Below are 10,942 nucleotides of genomic sequence, written 5' to 3' on the forward strand. Positions count from 1 at the left end.
TCTTTTCCTATTCACATATCTAAAGAAGCTTTTACAGTCAGTTTTTATATTCTCCGCAAGCTTTTTTTCATGCTCTATTTTCCCCTCTGAATTAACCCCTCTGTTGAGTTTTAAATTTCTCCCAGTCCTCCGGTTTGTTGCTTCCTCTGGCCAATTTATATGCCTCTTCCTTGGATTTAACACTATCCTTGATTTCCCTCGTTAGCCACGGTTGAGCCGCGTTCCCCGTTTTATTTTTACGCCAGACAGGGATGAACAATTGTTGTAATTCATCCATGCGGTCTTTAATCTTTGCCATTGCATATCCAACGTCAACCCTTTAAGTATCATTTGCCAGTCTATCCTAGCCAATTCCCGTCTCATGCCATCAAAGTTACCTTTCTTTAAGTTCATGACCCTAGTCTCTGTATTAACCGTGTCACTCTCCATCCTAATGCAGAATTCCACCATATTATGGTCACTGTTACCCAAGGGGCTTTGCACAACAAGATCACTAACTAATCCTTCCTCATTACACAATACCCAGTCTAGGATGGCCTGCCCTCTAGTTGGTTCCTCTACATATTGGCTGAGAAAATCATCCCGTATGCACTCCAGGAAATCCTCCTCCTCAGTGGTGCTATCAATTTGGTTGGCCCAATCTATATGTAGATTAAAGTCGCCCATGATAACTGCTACCTTTGCTACACGCATCCTTAATTTCCTGTTTGATGCTATCCAAACCTCACTACTGTTTCTTCTTCGTGCGTATGGCGTGCACAGCCTAAAGTTGTAGGACAACTTGTTCTATTTGATTGTGCACGCCGGGTTGATTGCATTCGTCGAAACAGGGCGGACCACATGAAGGTTGCAATCTCCCACCCCTCACTACTGCTGTTTGGTGGTCTGTACACAACTCCAACAAGCGTTTTCTGCCCTTGACTATTTCGCAGTTCTACCCGTACCGATTCTACAGCATCCAAGCTAATGTCACTCCTTACGAGCATTAATCTCCTCTTTAACCAGCAATGCCACCCCACCTCCTCTTCCTTTCTGTCTATCCTTCCTGAATATTGAATACCCTGCATATTTTAGCTCCCAGCCTTGGTCACCCTGGAGCCATGTCTCTGTAATCCCAACTATATCATATCCCTTAACTACTAACTGTACATTCAATTAATCCACCTTATTTCGAATGCTCCTTGCAGTAAGGCAACAAGCTTTCAGGTTAGTTTTTCTTATCTGCCTTCTACCTTTTGCTTCTGTCCTCTTTTTATGTCCCTGTGTCTCCTTGCATTGGTTCCCATCCCCCTGCCCTGTTAGTTTAAACATGACCTTTCCTACACTCTCTTTCCTGTTAACTGCACAAATACGTTTCCACGCTGTTGACCCCACCCCCACAACCCGCCACTTTTTAATTTAAACCCACCCGTGTAGCACTAGCAAATCTGCCTTCCAGAATGTTGGTCCCCATCCAATTAAGGTGCAACCCATCCCTTTTGTACAGGTTACCCTGCCCCAGAAGAGAGTCTAGTGATCTAGAAATCCAAATCCCTGCCCTCTACATCAACTCCTCAGCCACACATTCAGCTCCCTTATCTCCCTGTTCCTACCCTCCCTAGCAAGAGGTACTGGAAGCAACCCAAGTTATCTATCACTCAGGAGGGTAGCTGCACAGAAGTGGCAGGAAGGCAGATATGTGATATGTAGTCTGATGGGGCTCGATCTGATACGTCACCCATTCCTTCTCTCCAGAGATGCTGCTTGTCCCGTTGAGTTACTCTGACATTTTGTGTCTAGTCTAGATATGTAGAAGGCAGGGTCAATGAGGATGCACAACGTTGATCAGAAAATGCTTCATGCTATGGGGATTGGTTGGATATGTGTCTAATAATGTCCATGAGTTCCTCATGTCGTTAAGTTGTGGCTTGTGACATTAGAGGAGTTAATATGCGGGACAAACCAGTCGTAGAATTTTACAGCACAGAAGCAAGTGGTTTGAGGCACAGACAGGGTAAACAGTCAGAACCTTTTTGCCTAGCGTGGAAATATCAAAGACTCAAGGGCATTGCTTTAAGGTGAGAGGGGCAAAGTTTAAAAGAGATGTGTGAAGCAACAGAGGGGAATGGATGCCTGGAACACACTGCCAAGGGTGGTGGTGAAGGCAGATAAGAGTGGTATTTAAGGGGATTTTGAATAGACACACGGATATGCAGGGAAATGAATCATGTGCAGGCAGAGAAAATTAGTTTATCTTGGCATCACGTTAAGCACAGGCATTGTAGGCAGAAGGGCCTGTCCCTGTGCTGTACTGTACTATGTTTGACCTACTGTGTCCACCATCCATTGTACCCAACTACACTAATCCCATTTAACTGCAATAGGTCCGCATGCTTCCTCTACTTCCTAAGAAGGCTTAGAAGTTCAGCATGTCCCCAACAATTCTCACCAACTTCTACTGATGCGCCGTAGAAAGTATTTTATCAGGATGCATCACAGCATGGATTGGGAACGGCTCCATCCAAGACAAGAAATTGCAGAGAATTGTGGACGCAGCCCAGACTATCACACAAACCAACCTCCCTTCCATTGACTTCCAACCTCACGCTGCCTCAGCAAGGCCAGCAGCATAATCAAGGACAAGTCGCACCCTGGCCACTCTCTCTTTTCCCCTCTCCCATCAGGCAAAAGGTATAGAAGTGTGAAAACGCACACCTCCAGATTCAGGGACAGTTTCTTCCCAGCTGTTATCAGGCAACTGAAACATCCTACCACAACCAGAGAACAGTGCTGAACCACCATCTACCTCATTGGTGACCCTCGGACTATCTGTGATTGGACTTTACTGACTTTATCTTGCACTAAACGTTATTTTTCACATTATCCCTTTATCATGTCTCCGTATCTGTGAATGGCTCGATTGTATTCATGCATTGTCTTTCTGCTGACTGGTAAGCACGCAACAAAAGCTTTTCACTGTACCTTGGTACACATAACAATAAACTAAGGTAAACTATGCTATGGCGATTTAAATACTTGTCTAAATGCTACTTAGCCATTGAGAGTCTCTGCCTCCACCATCTCAGGCAGTGGATTCTACATTCCAACCACCCTCTGTGGGGAAAAAAATATTTCAGATCCCCGCCAAGCCTTCCATTTCTCACTTTAAACTTATGCACTATTGTTTTAGACACACCCGCCATGATGAAAAGATTTTATCTCTCCCCTCATTATTTTGTATACCTCTATCAGGTCATCCCTCCGCTCGCTCGGGGAAAAATCAACCCAGATAAGGGAAACATTATTACTTTATATATTACTTTAGTCTGTAATAAATGATTAGATTTGATCAATATATAGGCCATGGGGGACTAATACAATTCAACCACTCCTGAACAAGTTTAGCAGATTAAGGAATGGCTGCATTGGTTAAAGGGGGAGTTGCGGAAGAACATTTGGCTCAGTTCAACGTAAAATTGAGTTAAGCTAACAGCCAGCCAGAAATAATTTAATTGTACCTGGTGTGATTGTGATGCAGACTTCCATTCCATAGAACTAATCTTTCTCCATTTGAAAAACACCATGAAGTTGTGTTGCAATGTAGTATTGCCCATCTTGGCACCAATGCTATTATCGGTAAAGAAATAGACAAAAATACACCAAATAAACACTGGTGCACCCTTGGCACACGGGTCTTTTATTGCTGTTAGTTCTGTACAGAGGTGAAATCAGAGCAATTAAACTGCTCAAGGGATCATTCTACAGTAGTGAGCGATTCATGCAATTCTCATCCCTTCTCTCTGAAATGCATAGTTTAACGCAAGCTGCCTCATGCATCTAGAAAACGTATAGCACTGGTATTCCAGTAAACAAAAATCAAACAACACATTTAGACAGCGGGATGTTTTATAGACCCAGCAAAGCACAGCTTTTATTGAACTGAGCATCTGAGGACTGAGGCAGTGTGCTGCAATGTAGCAATTAGCAATGCACATGATCTACCATCTTGAATCAGGCACTGTGCATGTGGTTTGTACCAAGAGCCAGCTGACATCCAGTCACAGTTTACTCTCGGCCCTGTGGTAACGTTTTGTTCTCAGCAAGTACCAGGTTACTCAATAGTGAAACTTCCTATCCTAAATTTAGAACAGATCAACTTACATTGTAATTCAGTCAGCTAACCTCACCCATGTGTTTGAAATTACACCAGCTAATAACTCGAGGATGTTTAAAAATCATAAAATTGCACATTTTTCTTATAAAGCTTGATTTGGACTAATTACATATGCGTGTTTTAATATCTGGAAAATGATAGAGGCACTTCTAAATGCATTTCCTTAAAACTATATCCGGGGTAACTCTATACCTGCAGTTAAGACAGAAAACATCCAGGAAACTATTGGCTCCGTGTCAGGGCAAGGAATAAAAATGCTGAAATATTAATTCACACTAAAGGGGAAAAAAAATGAAGTCAGTAAAAAAAGATAAAACTGCAGATACTGGAAATCTAAAATAAAAACAAAAAATGCCGGAAAAACTCAGCAGGTGAGAGAAATATTAACTGTAGACAAAAGTGCTGGAGAAACTCAGCGGGTGCGGTAGCGCATCTATGGAGCGAAGGAAATAGGCAACGTTTCGGGCCGAAACCCTTCTTCAGACTATTAACTCTGTTTCTCTTCAAGAGATGTAGCCTGAGTATTTCCAGCATTTTCTGTTTTTAACGTGAACACTCAGCAAGAATTAAAAGCTGAAATCTTCCTTGGCCTACGTTTCTATATTCCGTAGAGATATAACAGAGTGGACACGGCAATGTGTGATTTATTTATATTTCTAAATTATCTTTGATAGTCTGAATAAATGGATAAAGAGACAAGTGACAAAATTAATGGTTAGCTGCATCCCAGACATGGTAGACAGTGGCTACTCAGATTAGATGACTAAAGGATCAGTATTTGGGCTACTGAGCCAGACATTTATACTCCAGAACTGAGAAAAATGTCTACTTTTGCAGATACCGCTAAGGGCACTGAGAATTTGTTATTTAATGTTAGCAAGGAAAATTTACATATCAAAAATAAGGGGGTAAAAATGGGACAGAGCTCAAAATTTGAGTACATAGTTTTGAAAGTGACCAAAAGCACTAAGAGTTTATTTGGAAAGCGAGTACCGTGTAGAAGGCTACACTGAATATGAAAAAAAGCAGCAGAGGCAACAAAGAACATTTGCAAAATGAGCTTATACTGATCAGGAGCAGAACAGTCAGTGTCTCTATTGTTGGAAAGGGAAGACTGAAAATGTGCCCAAATATTGAACGATTTTGTTGGAGATGGCTCCACAGGTTAAGAAGTGCAGTGGCCATCATTATAACGCCAACCAGTGAGCAGTGAACTGACACTAAATGGAAGAATCAAAAGCCACGTCAGCAGGAGAGAGAGCAACAGAAGCACACCTCCACACACCTCTGTTGCAAGTCTGTCAACGGCTGCAAGTCAGGGAGAAGGAAGATATTGGTGTTCACCCAATTTGGTTAGGCAAAACAATGATCATTGCACAGGCTGACTGGAGGGAGGTGCTGGTAAAATGATGGGAACACACAGAGCCAGTGCCTGAGTCAAGGCAGGTGCTGCTATCTTGCTTCAGCTTCACCATCTCAATGCCTCACCACAGCTTCCGAAGCACAATCAGCTTTGCTGGCCGAACAACAACAAACAGGATGGTACATCTGCCATATATTTTAATTCCTATTGCTCAGTGTCTGTTATGCATAATTAAACAGTGGGCAGATTTCATTACAGACTTGGTTATCATATATGGTACGTTTGCGAACATGCATATTTGAAGAAGCGGCCTCCTTAGGACCAGTTTCTGGTGATTGGTTCAAGGTCCTGGCAGCATCCAGTTGTCTGCACACAAGTCCACATGGTGGCAACCCCCGAACACAATGTAACAGAGGACGGACCTTGCGAAACTGGGAACATCTGGCCTGTGGAGGTGTTTAGAGTCTGTACGAAGTGTGCTGCATGCAGGACTGAGATTCTTGGGATTGCTTGCTTTGGGTTGTATCCAGTTGGCCATTTTCCCCCATTTGTCCATTTTCAGAAGTGCTTGGATGCTGCAAATCTGAGATTGGCTTTTCCCGGCTTCCTCTGGGAGTTGGAGTGATGGTTGCCAAGAACCGGCCAAGCATTCAGATCCTTGACAGTCACAGATATTGCTGCTGGACTCTCACCAGCCAAGTATAGAGATATCCTGATCCCCCTAACTTCAAGGTGTGCAGGACTACAGTTTAGCCAGTACTAGAATTAACTAGGTTGAGGTCCGTTTGGTCATTCTTCAACCAGTTCTCTCCAAGGCCTTCTATACCGCACAGCATCACTAACACACATACAACGGTTATTGCTACTAATGGCAGATACCCTAAAATCATATGGCTTTATTTGCATTTTAATGTGACTATAATTTGTGCTAAGAGTTCCATCTGCGGTTGAAACCCAGGAGGTATTTAAATATCTTATCCAAAGCAGAATTATTTTGCAAAGCACTACTTAAAAAAAAATGAATAGGGACAGTTATATTATAATCTGACCTGTGAAGTTAGTCTCAGTTAGCATGGAGGATGTTTCAAGATAGGGTCGAATGATAACTAGCAAAGCCTCCTGATGCTCAATAAATGGCACTGAACTCCACCCTCATCACAAGGGGTTACAGGCAAACTGTGACGATCAACTGTTTGTGTTTGCACGCTGCTGCTTTGTGGCACGATCACCGGTTTCAGCTTCACCCCAAACCAAACTTGCTTTTGCAAATCAGACCGAGGCTGATTTCAAAGCAAAATTCTTTCCCTGGTGAGTCTCATTGAAGCCAGCATCATGTCACAAATCCCCCAAGCTGCAGTTTCGGTGGAAGGGAACTACGCGGAACCGACAATGGGACTGCAGCGTGAATACCGCTGCACATTGTAATATGAATTCTACTTCTCACGGGCCTCGGAGCAACCCGATGAGTAGATAAAAGATAATGTGATGCTTAAACCTCCCTCATCAAACCCTCTCCACCCCACACTCTATGCAAACAAGCCACCAGCTGAAAGAGGATGCGATTTTTAGATTTCTAACGCATCCATTTTTGATCAGTTATTGGTCTCATTTTCAGAAGCTAATTGTTAACATCTGCAATACTCATCACTTTGTTCATGGAATGGGAGACTGGATGTTCACTTGCTCAGTTAGACACTCCCACCAACACCCCTACACTAGATCTGAATGAAGAATCAATGCCTTCCCCAAAGCAAGCAGTGGGCCATCTAAAGCATCGATGCTCACTGCAAAGCCAAAGTTGAATAGATGGAGAGGCTGGGAGCACGGGGTCTGAGACCGACCCTGAAATCCCTCAAACCAGTCTGCTGTTTAAACCTGAATCTTGATTAGTTCATTAAGCTACACCCCATTAAAAGAAAATATTTTCAGTTAAACTGCTCACGGCAAGCTCTGCTAACCTCATGCACTGCCTCTAAAGTTTGGCACTACAGCTGCTACTGAAGCACTAAAGTGGCGTGGAACTATACATCTCCAAATGGAAGACATTGGTGATTTTGTTGTTCTGTTTTTTCTTAAAAAACTTGTCGTGATACTTCTTTTCACGTTATAATATTGCACAGCCCGAACTTTTATCTAATTGAATAGTAAAAATTAAAAAATAAATGCAAGTATGAAATCTATAAATTAGGGGCAGGGGAAGGACAGCACTCTATTCTACCAACACTGCGCTATGTACAACAGCCCAAGTCCTCTCCAGTCCCAACACGACTACTATAGCTATCAAAGGGCTTGAAATCAACATGGACCAGTTCCAGGAAAGCTCATCTAAAGAAGCTGAAATTGGCATGAAGCAGACTAGTCAGACAACCCACGTTTGTGCCTATGCCCAGCTCTCAAAATAAAGAGCTGGCTTCAAACTCTGGAGCAATTAAATCCTGTTTGCACGTGATCAAGAAATGTTTTACATGTAATTTTTACCCGCTGTGGATCAGGGATTTACATTGAGTAATGGGCTTGATGTGGTGTTTGGACATACAATGGGGATCACTGCCCATGTTAAACACTGATGGTGCACATTGGCCATAGCAGGTATCCCACACTGCTCAGCCTGTCAGCAGAAGTCTACAGCTCGTGGTACTGAACATGTCCCACACAACTGTCTTGATTCTGGATGCTGCAAATGGGAGAACTCAAAGGGAAGGCACAGATTTCCTTCAAGAATTCAGAAATATCTTCATGCATTCTTCAAAAACACATAAGATATCTTGGTCTGGTTGGTGTTCCTCCTTCCCTGTACACTCATAGCTTTACCCAGGCCACATTTACAACTGCGGCGCTAACCCTTCCCAGATCCAGCTGTAACTGATATGCAGAATGAACGACTATCGTGGTGTGCCGAGGGGGCTGGAGATGCAGGACTCCACAGAACACAAGGTGAGGTCTGACATCCAACACAGATGTAACCCTTGGCACCCAACCAGCTGTCCATTCAGGGGCAGTCTGCAGAAAACACTGCAAACACACAGTCTGTACCCAAAATGGCACAGCTGGCATTTTGGGCAACAACTTACAGGCAGCCCTGATGCGTACTTTCAGCATTTTTTAGTGGATTGTTTTCTGGGGTGTGGGAGGGATTGATGATAGCAGTGATTATTTTTACATCTTATAATTTTTACATTTACATCTAATAATAATGGGACAGTTCAATGGGTGGAGAGAGATTAGGTACCAGGTCATCTTTTTTTTTTTTAATTCATAGGCTTGCCTGCACCTGATGCTGCTTAGACACAATCTGGATCAGCAGTCAGGTGCCTGCAAGTCTGTGAGCTGGGGTTTCCCCAAAAAGAAAGTGAAGTCATCACAGTAAATTGAGCACCAGGCGGGGCAAGAGCCAGCAGTTAAATATAAAATAGACCTTGTTTCAGATGCGTATTGCGAGAAAATATGGTTGCCAATTGTGCTATGGTAAATAGCGATGCAGAGCAGCAATACTGTGGCGAGCAAGCTGCTGGGCACCGCATCTTGTGACGCGGAACGCACACTAGGTTTGCCACATGTCGAGGCAAGAACATAACTGTGGGTTTTCTAAATGAGTATTAGCATGATGATGAAATGACTTGAATTAAAATTCCATAGTGCCCCCTCAATAACAATTCAATCCAAGCCGAGAAGGCCATTCCTCAGCATCAGACACTGCGGCATGGCAGGGGGCTTTGATCTGCCTCTTGCATCCTTCAAACTGCATGTTGACATGAGAATCTGGGCAGTTCCATTTATGCAAGAAGGAACTTAGCAACTAGCATGGTGCTGGATCTCACAGGTACAGAGAGTGAGGAACTTCAAGCAGCAGCCTGGTGGTTTGTTTGAACAGTAACTCAGGGGAAAGGGTGGAACCGTGAGGTGGCAGTAGGTCTCAGTGCAGCGAAGAGATTAGCGGTTAGCATCACTTCATCATTTCTCACCGATGGTGATCAGGCAGAGAGCTGTGGCCAAGAACAGCTGCTAATCCAGGCCTTTTCAAATTGCACGGTTTCTTACAACAAAAAGAGGGAGAGGACAGGTTGATGCAACTTCTTTCTGACATGGTTTTTTTCTGCAGTGAATGGGTTTGGAATGCAGATCTCAAACTTCTGTTCCAACCATAGCAGGGATTCAAGAACCTGGATTTACAAGCAAACAAAATGATAAACAATCAGTAATGAATTCAGCACCACTTCTGTTCATTTGAGCTGCATGGAAACATAAAGATGGTATGGGCACGGATCAAATTGTCAAGGGGATTTGAGGGTGAAGATGAGGGGATTTGGGAATAGGGCTAAAGGAGAGAGATGGGGAGATTGCATCAGGAGCGGGGGGCAAAATGTTTAAGAAGGAACTGCAGATGCTGGAAAATCGAAGGTACACAAAAATGCTGGAAAAACTCAGCGGCAAAATGATTGGGTGGGGGCTACATACTAAAGCGAGGAGGAGTGGAGGACAAGGAGGCGAGGGTATCAGGGAGATGAGGGACAGCGGGTTCAGACGGGGTGTCGGGCAGTGGAAGGGGTCAATAGGTAAGGGGGTTATAAGGCGGAGTGGTTAAGGGATGGGTGGGGTATCAGCGGGCCGGTGTGGGTGTGGAGGTAGGGAATGGAGGGGATGGGTGTGGGAGGGTGGAGGCAGTCAGGTTCGGAGTGAGCAGGGTCAAGGTGGAGGGGGGCAGAAGGTCAAGGTGGAGGGGGTCAGGGTTGAAGGTCATGGTGGAGGGTCTGGGAACAGGGTTGAAGGTCAGGGTGGAGGAGGCTAGGGGTCAGGGTGGGTGGGGGCGGGCAGGGTTGAAGGTCAGGGTGGAGGAGGCTAGGGGTCAGGGTGAAGGGGGTCAGGTGGAGAGGGTCAGGGCGGGCACGGCTGAAGGTCAAGGTGGAGGTCAGGGTGTAGGGGTTCAGGGTGGGGGCGGGCAGGGTTGAAGGTCAGGGTGGAGGGGGTAATGGTGGGGTTGAAGGTCAGGATGGAGGAGGCTAGGGATCAGGGTGAGGGGGGTCAGGTGGAGAGGGTCAGGGTGGGGGCGGGCAGGGCTGAAGGTCAAGGTGGAGGGGGTCAGGGTGGGGGCGGGCAGGGTTGAAGGTCAGGGTGGAGGAGGCTAGGGGTCAGGGTGAGGGGGGTCAGACGACGAGGGGGTGAACTGAATGTCGCCGCGCGGTTAAGTTGACCGCGGTCACGGCCCGTCGCAGCGCGGATGCCGACCCTCACCGGCCGCCACTGGTGTCTCCCCCGCCGTCCTCCCCGGGACCTGCTGCCTTCCCTCGCCGCCCATTCCTCCGCTGCTCGGGCCGGGCTGGGCCGCGCCTTCAGCTGCCTCTTTCTTCCGCGCTCCCCTTGGCCGCCATCTTCACCTCCGCTCAACCCGCCCCTGGGGCGCCTGCGCGCCGCCTGCGCTGCCATTGGTC

The 10,942-nt window shown here is 45.5% G+C and overlaps 1 long non-coding RNA gene across 1 annotated transcript; it reads right to left on the reverse strand.

Annotated features, from left to right (window-relative positions):
* Positions 1 to 3,643: 3,643 nt before the first annotated feature.
* Positions 3,644 to 10,924, reverse strand: LOC116976713. The gene is made up of 2 exons (XR_004413024.1): positions 10,746 to 10,924; positions 3,644 to 9,676 (listed from the first exon to the last, which is right to left on the reverse strand). It is a non-coding gene; the product is annotated as an uncharacterized LOC116976713 (long non-coding RNA).
* Positions 10,925 to 10,942: the final 18 nt, after the last annotated feature.

This window comes from Amblyraja radiata, chromosome 9 (genome assembly GCF_010909765.2).
Source record: "Amblyraja radiata isolate CabotCenter1 chromosome 9, sAmbRad1.1.pri, whole genome shotgun sequence".
Lineage (NCBI taxonomy): Eukaryota > Metazoa > Chordata > Chondrichthyes > Rajiformes > Rajidae > Amblyraja > Amblyraja radiata.